Below are 17,397 nucleotides of genomic sequence, written 5' to 3'. Positions count from 1 at the left end.
AGTAGGCGCATATGCTACAGAGTATAGCTGGAGTTTTTAAGGTGGTCAGCATAGGGCATCTGCTTTAGGCCTGTGATTCTTTTAGTGAGGTATTTCTGAGGCCTTTCCAGTTGTTGCAGATGTCTTGAGAGGTACATACCAAATGGGGTGTTGTATTCTATAATGGGACTAATGAAGGATGAGTACAGTGGGACAATGACCTCCTTTTTTCTGGATGAAAAGCCCTTCGTGATGAGGTGTGCCACATAGAAGGATTTCCTGACTGTTGTGGTGATGTGGTTATCAAAGGTGAGACCACTGTCCACCTGTGTCCCTAAGTCTCTTATCACACTTTCTGTGTTTAGTGTACTGCCACCTATACGGTAATTCATAGATACATGTTTTTTCCCAAAGGGGATAACAATACATTTCTTGGCATTGAGCTTGAGCCCATGGCTCTGGCACCAAGCATCTGTTTCTGTAAGGCCCTTTTGTAGAGTATCCACATCATTTGGGGATTCAATAATGGCTCCCAGTTTGCAGTCATCTGCAAACTTTGTTAGCCAGAGTCCCTTAGTGTTGACCTGTACTTCAGAGAAGTAGATGCCAAACAAGAGCGGCCCCAGGACTGAACCCTGAGGTACTCCACTTGTCACTTGTCTGGAGCTGGATTTGGAGTCGGCTACTTTTACAGTGTGGGTTGTATCAGTAAGCCATTTAGCAACCCATTGGGTGACATAGGGATTAATGCCAAACTTAGTAAGTTTATCTATGATTCCAGAGTGGGGGATGGTGTCAAAGGCCTTGGCAAGGTCTAGATAGGCTGTGTGGACCACCTTACCCTTGTCCATGGCTCTGGAGACTGATTCAAAGAAGTCAATCAGGTTCAGGAGACAAGATCGGCCCTTCACAAACCCAAACTGGGTGGGGTCCAGTGTTTGAAGGTTGCCAATGTCTTTGTTTATAAGTTCCATGATAATACGCTCCATGGCCTTGCAGATAAGGCTTGTCAGACTGATGGGATGGTAATTTCCAGGATCCAAGGTGGATCCCCCTTGTGGATTGGGATAACTGTAGCTCTGCGCCACTCAGTGGGCACGAAACCTGAGGTGAGGCTATGATTAAACATGACACTTAGGTGAGGTGCCAGTTCATATTGTAGTTCATGTAGTACACAGCCCGGGATGTCATCTGGCCCCATGGATGCTGTATTCTTAGCTTTAGAGAGTGCGTTTTGTACCTGTGTGGCCGTTATTACTGGAATTTGGCAATCTTCCGGTAATGAGATGGGCCATTTAGGGGGTGAGAGGGGTGAAGTTGGCACTGAATCGATCTGCCAGGATATTGGCAATATCCTTTGGATCAGTATATTTAATGCCATTCTGTTTTAGCTCAGAGCAGATCTGAGCATTGCCATTTAGATTCTTGACATAGTTATAGAATGCTTTGTGGTTGTCTTTGGAATCTTTGGCAATTTTATTTTCGTAACTAGCTTTGGAGGATTTTATGAGGCATCTCAGTTTCTTACTGAGGCTAGTAAGGGAGTTTTGCATCCTGGGATTTTCCTCTTTTCTGCAAAAGTTTCTTCCTTTTGTTGTAAAGTTTGTTTATGGCAGGGGACCACCAGATTGGCTTCCTTTTTGGATGAGAGCATTTTGGTTCTATTTGGGATGGCACGATTCATGCATGAGTGGATGTGCTCGCATAGTGCCTTAGTGTAGGATTCAGCAGTTGAACTTTCAGTTCCAGTCTGCATGGGTGTCATGAAGTTTGTCACTTCTGACTTGAGTAGCATGAAGTTGGCTTTGGAGAAGTTTTTTATGGTGGTTTCTTTACTTGGGGGTGGGGGTGGGATGTGGATGTTAAGGGTGATTAGCTTATGGTCAGACCTGACTAATGAGGGGGTGACCATAGGTATGGAGCATTAATTTCCCATGTTGGTAATAACCAGGTCTAGGATATTGAAGCCCCTGATGGTACTATGGATTAGTTGATCCAGGGCATTGGAATTTATGAATTCCAAGAACCGTTGCGCAAAGGTGTTGGGACATGAGTAGTTATCCCAGTTATTGGCAGGGTAGTTAAAATCACCCAGTATTAGTGTGTTTGGTTCTATCTTAATATTTTCCAGTATGTTTAGAAAGGTGTAGTGAGAATCTTGGGGTATGGTGGGGGATCTGTAGCAAGCTACAATTTGGATTGCAGTCTTACCTAGTGTTAGTTCCACTTGGAGAATTTCAAACACATTGTGTTGGCCAACTAGCCTGGTGGTGTGAATATCTTTGGTGAACATTGACACTCCTCCACCTTTAGTGTTTTGGTCCTGGTTTGATGGCTGAAAAGTGTGGTAAGAGTTGTAGCCTGGTGTTGCAGGGGTGCTCTCTGGAGCCTTGAACCAGGTCTCAGTTACTGCACAGATATCAATGTTCTCCATTTTTAGGAGTGCCTTGAGAGAGTGCATTTTGAGGTTTAGACTTCTAGCATTGAGTAGCATTACCTTCAGATTTTGCATGCTTGTACCTGTTACAGTGGTGGTTTTGTCCTTTGAAGTTTGCCTAAAAAAGGCACTATAGGGGTGGCAAGAGCCTTAGCCAGTAACCTGAATCCCAGGGGCGACAGGTGCAGACCATCTCTGGCAAAGCATCGTGGTCTGTCAATCATGTCATCCCAGGCAGACAATTACTGGATCCCCTTTGAATGACACCATAAGCTTAGCCAATTGTTGAAGTCAATCATTTTATCCTTATATTGTGGTATCATTCTGGGCGAAGGCAGGATGCTACTCAGGGCTAGGGTCATACCTGCCTGGGCCACATGATCCAAGAGCTCTTCCATGTCTTTTTTCATGTAGTCCAGGGAGGTACGTCTCAAGTCATTCACTCCAACATGGACAATGACAGAGTCATATTTGTACTTGTTGTGGAGTTACTTGAGTGCATGCGTTATGTGGTGGATTCTGGCACCCGACAGGCAGCTGACTGTAATTTTCTCCTTATTCAACCTGGTGAGAGGGACATCAGTGTGCCAGACTATAGAGTCACCTATGACTAAAGTGTTAGGTACATTGTCTTGCCTTAGGGGCTGTTGCTGGGTGGCACACTGATGTTGTGAACTATGTGACACATTGGTTGTGATTGGTGTTTGTTTGCATTTCAGCTTCAGAGGTCTTTGTTGCTTGGGCAGGTTACAGTTAAGGGCCTCTGCATATGTGGATTTAGTGTTGCTATATGTGGGTGTTGGTGGTGCGGGTTGAGAAGGGCTATGTGTTGCTTGAGGTGTAGTGTGGGTGTTAACCTTCTCCTCTTGACTGTTTAGCACAATCTTGGGTGGAGAGAGCTTTGCTTCCATTTTGGCTATGTAAGTGCATCTCTCACAGGTTGTAGTGTTGGGTTTAGCTCCTCTTAGAGTTCACGTAACACGCAACCCTGGATACCATCAGGTCCCATTGATGCTGTGTTTTTTGCTTTGTTTAGGGCGGTTTTCACTTGGACATCTGAGATGACAGGGAGATTACATTCAGCTGGGATAAGTATAAGGAGGGGAGAAATTTGCACTGAACCTGTCAGCCAGAATGTTGGCAATATCTGTGGGTTCAGTATATTTTTTGTTGTTGTGAACCAACTCTGAGCATATCTGAGGGTTTCCACCCAGGTTTCTAACATAGCTGAAGAAGGCTTTGTGGTTATCTTTAGTGTCCTTAGCAATTTTTCTCTCAAAGTTGGCCTTGAATGTTTTTATGAGAGAACGTAATTTTCTGCTAATGTTGATCAGAGAAGTCTTCCCTTCATGGGATTTTGCTCTGACGTGCAGTAGCTTCCTTCTTTTGTTATACAATTTGTTTATGGCTGAGGTCTACCAGACAGGATGCTTACCTTTGGTGGAGAGGGACTTGGATTTGTTTGGGATTGCATGATCCATGCATTCTTGGAGATGTCCATAGAAAGCATTTGTGAAGGATTCGGCATTGTGGGATGTGGTATCCACTGGCACAGTGGGCTTAAAGGATACCATCTCAGTCTTAAGAAGAGTGAAGTCTGCTTTTGAGAAGTTTTTCACTGTGGTCTTTTGTGCTGGGGCTGGAGGTGGGATATGTATATCCAGGGTGATTAGTTTGTGGTCAGATCTCACTAGTGAGGGGTATACTTCCGGTGTGGAGCATTTTGTCCCCATGTTTGTGATGATCAGGTCTAGTATATTATCTCCCCTAGTGGGAGAGGTGACTAGTTGTTCCAGTGTGTTTGAATTTATGAATTCCAGGAACCTTTGGGCTAGGGTATTAGAGCTAGAATAATGTACCCAATCTATGTTTGGGTAGTTAAAGTCTCCCAGTATGATGGTATTTTGTGATACATTCATATCCTCCAATGTCTTCAGGAAGGTTGAGTGAGGTTCTTGAGATTGGGAGGGTGGTCTGTAACATGCTACCAGTTGTATAGCAGTTTTGCCTATGGTTAGTTGCACCTGTATGGTCTCTGATGCTTCATGTGTTGCTACTAACCTGGAGGTGTGGGTGTCCTTGATGACTATGGACACTCCCCCTCACTTTGTGGTTCGGCCCGGGTTTTGGGGCCGAAAAGCATGATACGAGGTATAGCCTGGTAGTGCTGGGGTGCTCTCAGGAGCCTTGAACTAGGTTTCAGTTACTGCACAGATGTCGATGTTCTCTATGCTGAGGAGTGCATCAAGTGCCTGCATCTTGAGATTTAGACTTCTGGCATTGAGCAGCATTACCCTTAGTTTTGTTCCATTTTGTTTTCTAAGGAGGTGGGTTTGTCTTTTGAGCCTTGCCTAAAAAAGGCACTATGGGGGTGGCAAGAGTCTTAGCCAATATACGGAAGCCCAGTGGTGACAGGTGTAAGCCGTCCCTTGCAAAGCAGCGTGGCTTGTCCAACATGTCATCCCAGGCAGACAGACATTGGATCCCCTTAGAGTGACACCAGTACTTGAGCCAATTGTTAAAGCTGATCATCTTTTCTTTGTATTGTGGTATCATTCTTGATGAGGGCAAGATGCTGCTCAGGGTCAGGGTCATACCAGCCTGGGCTACATAATCGGAGAGCTCCTCTATGTCTCTTTTCATGTAGTCCAGGGAGGTACGTCTCAGGTCATTCACACCAGCATGGACAATGACGGAGTCATATTTGTACTTGCTTTGGAGTGACTTGAGTGTGTGTGTTATGTGGCAGATCCTAGCTCCCGATAGACAGCTCACAGTCACCTTCTCCTTGTTCAGCCTGGTCAGGGGGACATTTGTGTGTCTGACTATAGAGTCACCTATTACTAGTGTATCAGGCAAGGTGTTTGGCCTTAAGGGCTGTGATTGGTTGACACACTGATTTATTGAAGTATGTGTTGCATGTGTTTTGTTTTGAGGTGGTGGATTTTTGGATGTCTGCTTTGGGAGCCTCTGTTGTTTTGGTAAGTTTTTTTATTAGAGCCTCCGAGTATGTCTTTGTGTTTTTATATGTTTGGTTTGCAGTTGTGGTAGGTCTGTGTGGGACTGGGATTGTTGCGTGTGTGGTTGCCATCTCCTCCTGTCTGGTCATGCCAGCCCTGAGTTGAGAGAGTTCAGCCTCCAGTTTGGCTATATAGTTGCATCTCTCACATGGATTTGTGTTTGTTGGTAGGAGGAGAGGGTTGTCGGTGTATGAGACAATTGTAGCATTGTCTCAAGATACCCAGATTGACCAGCTGAATTGGAGACGATGCCAGTAATCTACCACTCGACATGCTAGAACAGTATAAGGGAGTGCTGTACCTTTAAGGGAAGTGGATATTCACAGGGGTGGTAAGTAGATGTAGTGCTTTACATAGTATGAGAGTGCTTACTTAGTAGAGAAGTATTGAGAACAAGTGCTAGGCTTATAATATAGTGAGCAGTCTGGTTATACTAAGAGTAGAGCTTTCTTAAGGGAAAATTTGAAGAGCAGACTTGGCGGAGCCAGAAAAAGTTTAACCTTGTTTAACCGGTGCTGCGTATGCGCAAAGCCGTGCAAACGCGGATTTTAAACAGTGAACTACAAAACAGCTAGAACTGGTCCAAAACAACCAATTACTACAGCTTCTTGTGCTGAGGTCACTTCCTACAGGGACAGGTAGGCTGCTCAAGGCTCCCCACTCCCACTGGTGAGCAAAGAAACTTCCTTCTATCCAAGTAAGGTAATGGACAACACAGAAACTACACCACAGCCCAGAATACAGCAATGCCTGTAAACTGGTCTAAACTAGTCGAGGAGAGGCAGAAAAACAAGGATTATTTTCTTGTTTTTTTGGTAGAAACACACAGAAAATGCAGAAACAGTGATAAATTAGTTACACATGCTAGCACACTTTAGTGGGCAGCCTCCACAGTTAAATTAAACAAACAAACAAACAAACTTTCGATCAAATTTGACTAAAATGTAACTTTAAGTACAGATTTTAAAATAATGCAGCAAACAGTTAAAAAACAGTTCAAGCTAGTTCAGGGTAAGCTACAGAAGCTGTTCCAAGTGAAAAAAAAGCAAAGATACTTAAATCCAGAAAGTAGTCGCTTTTCTGAGTTCCCTGCTGCTAGGACCACTCTGCAGAACCACGAGGAGCTTGTCTGAGCAGTATAGCCAGAAAAAAACGCCCAGAGGCGGATTTTAAACAGTGAACTACAAAAGAGCTAGAAATGGTCCAAAACAACCAATTACTACAGTTTCTTGTGCTGAGGTCACTTCCTACAGGGACAGATAGGCTGCTCAAGGCTCCCCACTCCCACTGGTGAGCAAAGAAACTTCCCTCTATCCAAGTAAGGTAATGGACAACACAGGAACTACACCACAGCCAAGAATACAGCAATGCCTGTAAACTGGTCTAAACTAGTCGAGGAGAGGTGGGAAAACAAGGATTATTTTTTTTGTTTGTTTTTTTGGTAGAAACACACTGAAAATGCAGAAACAGTGATAAATTAGTTACACGGGCTAGCACACTTTAGTGGGCAGCCTCCACAGTTAAATTAAACAAACAAACAAAAAACTTTCGATCAAATTCAAATAAAATGTAACTTTAAGTGCAGATTTTAAAATAATGCAGCAAACAGTTAAAAAACAGTTCAAGCTAGTTCAGGGTAAGCTACAGAAGCTATTCCAAGTGAAAAAAAAGCAAAGATACTTAAATCCAGAAAGTAGTCGCTTTTCTGAGTTCCCTGCTGCTAGGACTACTCTGCAGAACCACAAGGAGCTTGTCTGAGCAGTATAGCCAGAAAAAAACACCCAGAGGTGGATTTTAAACAGTGAACTACAAAAGAGCTAGAAATGGTCCAAAACAACCAATTACTACAGCTTCTTGTTCTTGCTCTTATAAACTTAGAAAGATAATAGAATAGTAGGTCTTGCATTAGTATGAATTTTCTAAAGGGTATGAAATCTGAAACTGAAATGGCTGTCATTTTTTTCTAACTTCAATCTTTAATGATTTGCCACTAATTTGCCAGAAAACCACAATTTTATGAAAAACAGACCAAAATGTGATGCAAAAATATAAAATAGCCACACAATACAGCTGGGAACCTGTCAAAGAAGGGACACTTTTTTAATATTAGTACTGTTAACTTGAGCATCTGACAAAATAAGAGAATCTACATGCATTTCTGAAATTAAAAGTAATCTATAACTCTGATCATTACAATTATTTATTAATTGTAAACCCTCCACGTTTTCTTCCAAATTTGTCATTTTTGGGGAGGGATTATTAGAGGGAGAGTAACATTTTGAGTCAAAATCGGGGACAGTTGAGAGGTCTGGATATACCTAATTCTATAAAGAAATGTATTTTCTCATACCTCTCAACCTCTTAATGCAGAAAATCTGGACAAGGCCAAATATATTAGGGGAACACACAAACAGTACTAAAAAATGCTCTTGTATAAATGTAGACAGTTAATAGAATAACAGGTCTTGCTTTATCATGCATTTTTCTGAAGGGTATGAAGTCTGAAAATCAATGTCTGTCATTATTTAGTGACTTCATTCCTAAATGATTTGCCAGAAAAATCACAAATGTTATGAGGAACAAACCAAAAATAAGAAGCAAAAATCTATTCATTCTATAAAAATCTGGACAGTTGAGCAGTATAGTTCAGCCGAGGCTGAGTTTGCTGCCCATCCCCCCTCACAAAATCATGGTTGAATGCCCCCCCCCACACACACACACACAGCTATTCCAATGTCCCATTACTTGGCTATTTTACCTCATTTACCATAAACATTGTAATGTGCATACCGCTTTACTTCTATGATGATTTGGATTTCATTTAAGTTTTATTTTACATTTTACAGCACAAACACTAATAGTCATCTGCTAAACAAAGCAATGCAGTTTCATAATGAAAACAGACTTAGCAAAGAAAATACATCTGGCCAGTGGCAGATAAAGATTAACTTGGACTGTTTTCAAATCATAGGCCCCTTGCACAGGAAACATACATGTGTTCTTTGATACACCTTCCTGATTGTATTACATTATATTCCTTGCATAATACTGTACAGTTGTTAGAGGACATTTTAAATTTATTGTTTTAACATTTTTCCAGTAAACAATGAAACAAAATGCATGCACCAATAATGACAAAACTGCCCAATTCAGAACATTTCGATCATAAAAGTCTACTCAAACTTCTACAGTCCACCAGTATCAGTAAATATGCACAATCTCTGCAGAAGTAAACATCATCTAAATAAATACACATTAAAGAGATCTGTAACTAATAAAGAGGTTGCTGCTAGCACACAACTTTATATTTCATTGTTTCATCTATAGATAAAGTGCCTGTTGCTCTTGTGGAATAAATTGCCTATGCAATATTAAAAAAATGATAAGCTAGTAATATTGCAATAGGGAATGGATGGCAAACTGACAACAGGTTCATCATTACTAGGTATCTCTGCCAAAGAGGACATTCTCAGAACTGCAGCATCCACCCCCATTAAAAGTGCAACACAGCATAGTATCAGTAATGCATCTATATACTGTGGGAGTAGAACCCACAGTCTTCTGCATCAAAAGCAAGTACACTATCTGTTGTGTTATTAGCAACACATGCAGCCATAGCATAAGCAGCACTAAACTTCTATTCAAGCTATCAGCTCCTTGTAAAATGCACTCAACACTCAACTGTATCTCTCAACTTTGAAGCACAAGAAATCTGGAAAAAGTCAACATTTATTGGGAGGGGGGACAAAAGACCAAAAACTAGGTACACATTTTAAACATTTCTTGCATAATCTTGGAAAGTTGTTGGAATAAAATGCTGTGTTACCAACATGCATTTCACTGCCAAGTCTTGAATTCAGGAGTCTGTGCACTACATTCGGAACAACATACCACAATGCCAAATTAGCTGTTTCTTGAAAGACAAGTTGACTGAAACATAAATGGATATCATTTAGTGAATTCAGTTCTCACCATAGCTCTCAACTTCTTAGCACAAAACACCTAGACAAAGCCAATAATGGGGGAATACAGCCCCCAAACATATTCAGTGAATTCATTTCTCACCATAGCTCTCAACCTGTTAGCACAAAAAACCTGGACAAAGCCAATAATGGGGGAATACACCCCCAAAAATAGGGACAAATTTAAAATATTGATCTTATAAACAGAAAATTGCTAGAATAAAAGGCTTTGTGTTACCATGTACAGTCCAGATCTGTGTGCATGCAACGGACAGACTCAGGAAATGCAGAAAAGCCCCACGACAGAGAAGTCCGGATCAGTGCTCTGGATGGACTCGGGAAATGCCATACATGCACGAGTTTTGGGGACTCATGTTTGTTTTTATTTATTTTTTCTTTTGTTTTTGTTTTTTTTTTTTTTGTTGTTTTTTATTCATTTCTTTTCTTTCATACAGCTGGGGGCTGCTGTCCTGCAGTCATGCAGCCCAATAGCACAAGCCACCCCTGGAAATTGCTTGTATGCAAGGCAGAAATCGTCTCTGAGTAGTCTGCATGAAACAGAATAAAGTGTCAGTGATTTCATAGGACAGATGCTGAAGACCTTACATTTTCCTCGTGAGGACCTTTGCAGTTTCTCCAATTGCTGAAGGTGCTTGGAAAGTTACATACCAAAAGGGGTGTGGTACTCAATTATTGGTCTGATGAGGAAAGAGTACAGGGTGGTTATAGATTCTTTTTTTCTGGAGGCAATGCCCTTACCCTTCTTACCACTGTGGAGACATGGTGGTCAAAGGTAAAGCTGCTGTCAACCTGTGTGCCCAGGTCTCTCACCATTGAGTGCATACTTAAGGTGTTGCTATTGATGTGGTAGTTAGCAGGAACATTGCCCTTACCGTAAGGGATGATAATACATTTTTTTGTATTGCTTTTAAGGTCATGACTTTGGCACTAGTCATTTATTTGTGTAAGACTCTCTTGTAGGATGTTGACATCATTTGGAGATTCTATGACTGCTCCCAATTTGCAGTCATCAGTACATTTTGTAAGCCACAGACCTTTAGTTTTTGCTTTTACTTTGGAGAAATAGATTCCAAACAGCAGAGGTCCCAGAACTGATCCCTGTGGGATACCACAGAGTACAGGTCTGCTTTTGGAGGTGGATTCCTCTATTTTGACTATATGGGCTCTATCAGTGAGCCAATTAGCAACCCATTTAATGAAATAAGGGTTAATACCTAGCTGGGTGAGTTTGTCGATGATGCCTGAGTGGGGAATAGTGTCAAACACCTTGTCTAAGTCTAGGAAGGCTGTATGTACAGATTTCCCCTAATCCAGGGCCTTGATGACTGTCATGAAGAGGTCCATCAGGTTTAACAGGCATGCTCTCCCTCTGACAAATCCAGACTGTGTAGGGTCAAGTGAGATTTGGAGATTACCTATATCTGTGTTGATAAGGTCCATGGTGATTCATTCCATGGCATTGCAGATAAGGCTAGTCAGGCTAATAGGTCTTTAGTTCCCAGGGTCAGTGGAAGCACCGCATTTGTGCAAGGGAATAATGGTGGCCATTTTTCATTCAGCTGGACTGAATCCAGTGCATAGACTATGATTGAAAAGAGTACCCAATGGGTTTGCTAATTCTCATTGGAGCCCATGTAGGATGCAGCCTGGGATGTAGAGTACAGGTGGCAGGGATGTCATGGGTTACGTGCAGCAGGAACAGGAGAGTGAAGTTTTCATATAACCTGTCAGCCAACAGGTTAGCTTTGTCCACAGGCTCAGTATATGTGGTATCATTAACTACCAGTTTGGAACAAATCTGGCCCTTTCCTTTTAGGTTAGAGATGTAACTAAAGAATGCCTTAGCTAATTTGGATTCATAGTTTGCTTTGGAGGACTTCATAAGAAGTCTTATTCACTTGTTTAAGCTGAGGCGGTAGTGTTTCCAGTTTAGGTCTTGCTCCCTCTTAGTCTTTGATAGTAATTTCTTCCTCTCATTGTAAAGCCTGTTAAAGGCAGTTGTCGACCAGGCAAGTTTACTCTTCCTTGAGGAGCTTGTTTTGGTCCTATCACGTATGACCGAGTCTGTGCAGTTATACAGGTATTTGTATAAAACATTCATGTATAAGTTGCCATAATTGCCAGTTCCATCTGAGGGGGGAGGTGCAGTGAAGCTATTTATACCATCCCATAAGAGGTTTTAATCTGCTTTGGAGAAGTTTTTTAGTTTAGTTGCTGCTGTGGGGTCAGGTGTGATAGTTACTACAAATGAGACTGATTTGTGGTCAGATCTCACCAGGGAAGACCTCACAGTGGGGGTGCTACAGTGATCCCCCATATTAGTATGCACAAGATCTAGAATGTTGACACCCATTGCAGAGTTGTCAACCAGCTGGTCCAGGGCATTGGAGTTAACAAAGTCGAGGAACCTTTGGGCAAGTAACCTTGAGCATGAGTAAGTCACCCAGTCAATGGATGGGTAGTTAAATTCATCCAAAACCATGGTGTTTGGATGTATCTTGATAGTCTCAAGTAGATCCAAATAGGCAGAGTGGGTGTCCTGATTCATGGAGGGATGCTGTAGCTGGCAATGACTTGAATAGGTGTCCCACCAACAGTTAATTGCACCTGAAGTATCTCCAGGGAATGGTGCTGTTTAACCAGTCTGGAGGTGTATTTATTTTTAATGAATATTGATACACTGCCTCCTTTAGTTTTCATGTCTTCCGTTTGTGGTCTAAATGTGTGGAAGGAGGGATAACCTAGTATGGCTGGGGTGCTCTCCATAGACTTGAGCCAGGTCTCCATGACTGCACAAATGTCTGCAACATCCATGTTTCGTGTTAAGACTCCAAGCATTTAGCAGCATAACCATGAGGTTGTTGTTCTTAAATGGATTTTTTACATCTATAATTTTGTCCTTGAGACACTGCCTAGAAAAAAATGCACTATGGGGGTGGCAAAAGCCTTAGCCAGTAGCCAAAATTCCAGGGGTGACAGATGAAGACCATCTCTGGTAATGCATCGAGGTCTGTTGATCATGTCATCCCAGACTGACAGATACTGGATCCCCTTAGAATGACACCAAAAGCTAAGCGAATTATTGAAGTCAATCATTTTCTGTTTGTATTGAGGCATCATCCTAGGTGAAGGTAAAATGTTGCTTAAGGCTAGGGACATACCTGCCTGAGACACATAGTCTGAGAGCTCAGTCATGTCTCTCTTCATATAGTCCAGAGAAGTACATCTCAAGTTGTTCACACCAACATGGACTATGACAGAGTCATAACAATACCTGTTGTTGAGAGACTTGAGTGCATGTTTGATATGACATATCCTGAAACCTGACAGACAGCTGACTGTGACCTTTTCTTTATCCAGCCTGGTGAGAGGGCCATCTGTGTGTCTCACGATGGAATCACCTATGACTAATATGTTTGATTTTGTGGTTTGCCTTAAGGACTTGACAGGTGAGACAATGGTGGATGAGCTATTATGTGTATTGTGTTCTGCAGAGGATGTATTATGTGTGCTATGCTTCTGTTTGGATTTCGGAGGTCTCTGATGTTTAGGTATGTTTCTGGTAAGGACCTCCACATATGTAGGTATGTGTGATGTGGGTTTGGGTGGAGTAGGAGGTGAGGCAAATGACTAAGCAAGAATCTAAAAAAGAACATAAGAAAAATGAAGACATCTCGTGAATTCATGAATTCAATGTAGATGCAAAAAGCAAAGATAACTTCAATTCCTTCTATGGTTATGTTAAGAAAATAAGAAATAGCACTTAGTGCTTAGAGCTAATTTATAACAGTACTAGATTCTCTGATCCAGTGGCTATAAGCAACATGCTAACAAATAAATTTAATGTCAACTTCACCTCAGAGACATCTATTCCAAGTCCACTTACCCTGATGGAATCTACACAAGAACCCTCGTGAAAAATCATGCACTTAAGGTACTCTCCAAAACAAAGATCACCTCGTCGACAGAGCCTGACAACATACCTGGTTGTCTAATTAAAAGCAGTAAACAAGTTTTCACAGATCATTTTCTCAACATCTTTAACATGAGCCTGGCAACTGGCTTTATCCCTCTGGTGCTGTGCATGACTGCTGTAATGCCAGTCCACAAGGGTGCCACCACTACCGACCCTGTGAATTATAGACTTATTAGTCTAACTACTCTCGTATGCGGAGCCATGGACTTTATCACAGCTGATCTAATTAATTATGATATCAAAAGTCTTATCAGGCTGGCTGCCCAGCAGTTTGTCTTTTTCAAAGTAATATCCTGTCTAATGAATCTTGTGAATGTCTTTGAAAGGTTTACTCAGGTGTAGACTGTGAGCAAACTATTTCTACAGCATACCTTGACCTTGCCAAGGCATTAAATACCATACCACATGCAAATATAATAAATACACTGAAGGAACTCTACGAACCTGTGAAAATATAAATATGCATATATAACAGTACAGTTAATCATCTACCACACAGCATGTCAGATCATACAGTTTCATTCTGCTTCTACTTTGTAATTTGTTTTCAGTAACCAATATAATTTTAATACATCATGAAGCTGGACTTACGCAGTTGTGTAATTCAAAGTCAAAAAATGTTCAGTAACAAGAAAATGCTACCATTCACTTTCACAATAAATGTATATTCATTGACAACACAACTTTTTTTTACTGCATGGAAACTTCTGAGATACTGAATTCTTGCCATTGCATAATTACCCCTCAGACCTTTAAGAAAATATGTTAAAACACCATGCAGAAACACATATGAAACCATTAAACAATATGTCATTGTCACCATTTCCGATCTAAAATACCATTGTGAAGTACAACATTTCATGCACTTGATTCTGAACAACTGATGTTATTTCAATCAACCAGATAAATTAAAAGCAATGCAAAGAAGAAGGCGAAATCTTGTAAATAAACTGGACTAATTAAAGTTTGCTGAAGGTATATAAAATGATCAAAGGAGACTGACCAAATGTCCAACACACTCTTCTGTATCTTATGAAATGCTAAGCTTCTTCTTGGAATCATAGCATTTTGGGTTGCATCAACCAGTTCCCTAGAGACAGATAAACACCAGATATAAAACAGTTTTGTCAGAAATAAACTGCATAATCTGGAATCTAGATTTATTTACAGGAGCAGAAATCAATTCATGAGTCCATCTAAACAAAAATGTGTTGCTGAAAATTATATACTGTTTAAAAGACAGGTGTAGAGGTAATGTATCTGTGAATCAAGGAGTCAAAAATACATCTCAAACCTTTGAGAATAAACCTTTAAACATCATGCAAAAACATATAATTAAGCAAAACAGGACAATGCATATGTTCTCGTATCACCTAATTATTGTTAAGCTATATATGAGGAGTGAGCTGCAGAAAAGCTTGCAGAAAGGAATCCAGGCATGGATTTGCTGCAGATTATTTCTTTGATATTCTTGGTCTGTACATTTGCTGCTGGTGGGAGTCCCAGACCTCAGTGTACATTTTCAGCCTCACCAATGCAAGCATACACTATGGCTGGGGACATCATCTTTGGTGGCATCTTATCAGTTCGCTCAATGTTATCTAACACTGTTATAGGCTACAGAGACAGCCCTCCGAAAAAGGTTTGTCAACAGTAAGTATTTTTTTATTTACTCTGGAGAGCAAAAGCAGTTTGTATGATCACTCTCATTAGCATTATATCACAATTCACCAAAAAGATTGTCAGGAAATAACTGAAAATATATCTGTGATTTTATATCTTTCCTTATATTTTATCTGATAGGAGCATCATTGCCTGTTCAGTATTACTTGTATACAGTATTATAATTAATAATGGTCGCAAATTTAGTTTTGGCCAACATTAGTTTCTCTGTCCATAATAGTTCTATTCAAGCTGTTCCTCATACTAAGAAAAGAGAAGGTGTGCTTCTTTGTTATGGGCTCAAAGAATACTTCATTAGTCATTGCCTTCCTTTCTGCTCATTGGCGCTTGTTTTTTTCCCAAAAATCTCAACTGCATATCTCAGTCTGGAAACTACAAAAATGTAATAAATGTGATGGCCCAGACAATATCGGACACTGTCCTACTTCATCTTTTATTTAACTGTCAAAGGTACTTAAACCTCTGATTATTGAATATGAACAAATAGTTTAGACTGGCTTACTTTTTCAGCAACAACATAAGTTATGTCATGATAGTTGCACATTTCTGGACTTACTGACAGTTAACAATAATGCAAAAGTTTATTAACCACCAAGTGGGCAACCAGTTATTCTAGGGATGTTGCCACTCCCACGTATGTCTTAAAAGTTTGACTAGTTTTTGAAAGTGACATATTAATCTACATAACATTAATATCAAAAATTTAAAAATAAACTTTATTTTTATTGCATAATATCAGCACTGTATTTCTGGAAGATTGAAAAACACAGAGGACATCATATATAAGTAGATGGTGCAATCTATGGAAAGTATATTTAGAAGAGAAAAGCAAATTCAGTTGCATTTCAAGGTTTAAATAAACTTGGTCATAAGCTAGTAATATATTAGAAACACAATACATGCACATTGTTTATACCATCAATAAATTTAGTGTTATATTTGAAACAGTGAGAAATAATTTAATAAAATCTTTGATAACTTTAAAATGTTTTTGTGCTTTCCTGAATGACCTCTTATGTGTGAGCACATAGAGCATCTATATATCTCAGTTCCATATATTCATTATGGTAAACAAAGTACCTTATAGTGAAACAAGTGTGTTGCAGAGATCACTTCATGAAGCCAGCTGCATGCACATGATGAATGCTTCTTTACAATTATACACAACTTTGTAACCACTTTCCCCCTTGTATAGAAAAATATAACATAATTCTTTAGTAAAGCTAATAAATTAGCCATGAATTCCAAAAGTACAACATACCCACGTTGCCATTAATATTTCTATGAAGTTACTAAAAGAATGACCAAGCACAGCTTGCATGTGTACACATGCAAATAAGGAAATACAGTGCAACTTTACATAGGTGAACAATTCCAAATATCCCGTGAGGCAATCCATCCCAAATAATTTTTCAAAAACCAAGATAGAAAAGCACATATTATGCTACTGTGTTTTTTGAGAGGGATGGTCATGTTATCCAGTTAGTTTTCTTTGAATACTCAATATCCAAAATAAGCAAGTCAGTATTTGCAAAACTCTTCCTTTCTGTACTCAGAGTTAAGCTAACATAACATCACAAGATATAGGTTCATGACTTCATAGGTAGGTACTAGGCTATCGGCCCAAGGGCCTACATAAGCCTAGCCAACAAGGTTCCCTGGCTTACACCACCCAAGAAAGTTATTTTCCTGTGCCACTGTCGAGCAGAGACACAGAAGTGATCCCCGGTGTGTATTTCCTATTTCCTATCCACTCATCAAGATTTTTCTTGAAGAGTGCTAATGAACAACTTTGCTTGACATAGATGGGTAGCCTGTTCCAAAGTATGGGAATCTATCCCTCCAGCATGTCCTGTTTATTGTGGTGACAAGGTTTAGGTCCCTAGAGCGTAAAGCTCAGAGAGATTGGGATTTCTTTAGGTGTCGCATGTCCAACAGCTCTGGGTTTGACATAGCTCTATATGTTAGGCAGAGATCACCTCAGAGTAGGCGATATGCTATGGAGTAAAGCTGGAGTTTTTTGAGATGGTCAGTGTAGGGCATTTGTTTGAGGCCAGTAATCCTCTTTGTGAGGTACTTCTGTGGCCTTTCCAGCTGCTGCAGATGTCTTCTGAGGTACATTCCAAAAGGGCCGTTGTACTCTATAATGGGTCTAATGAGTGTCGAGTAGAGGGGAACAATGGCCTCTTTTTTCCTGGATGAGAATCCTTTTATGATGAGGTGTGCCATGTAGAAGGACTTCCTCACTACTGTGATGTGATTCATGGAAGATTTTACCGGGTCAGCCTTTTCATTGGTTAGGATGGCCCGCAAGGATCT

The sequence above is a fragment of the Protopterus annectens genome, chromosome 1.part1 (genome assembly GCF_019279795.1).
Source record: "Protopterus annectens isolate FY-2018-M chromosome 1.part1, PAN1.0, whole genome shotgun sequence".
NCBI lineage: Eukaryota > Metazoa > Chordata > Ceratodontiformes > Protopteridae > Protopterus > Protopterus annectens.
This window is presented reverse-complemented; position numbering follows the sequence as displayed.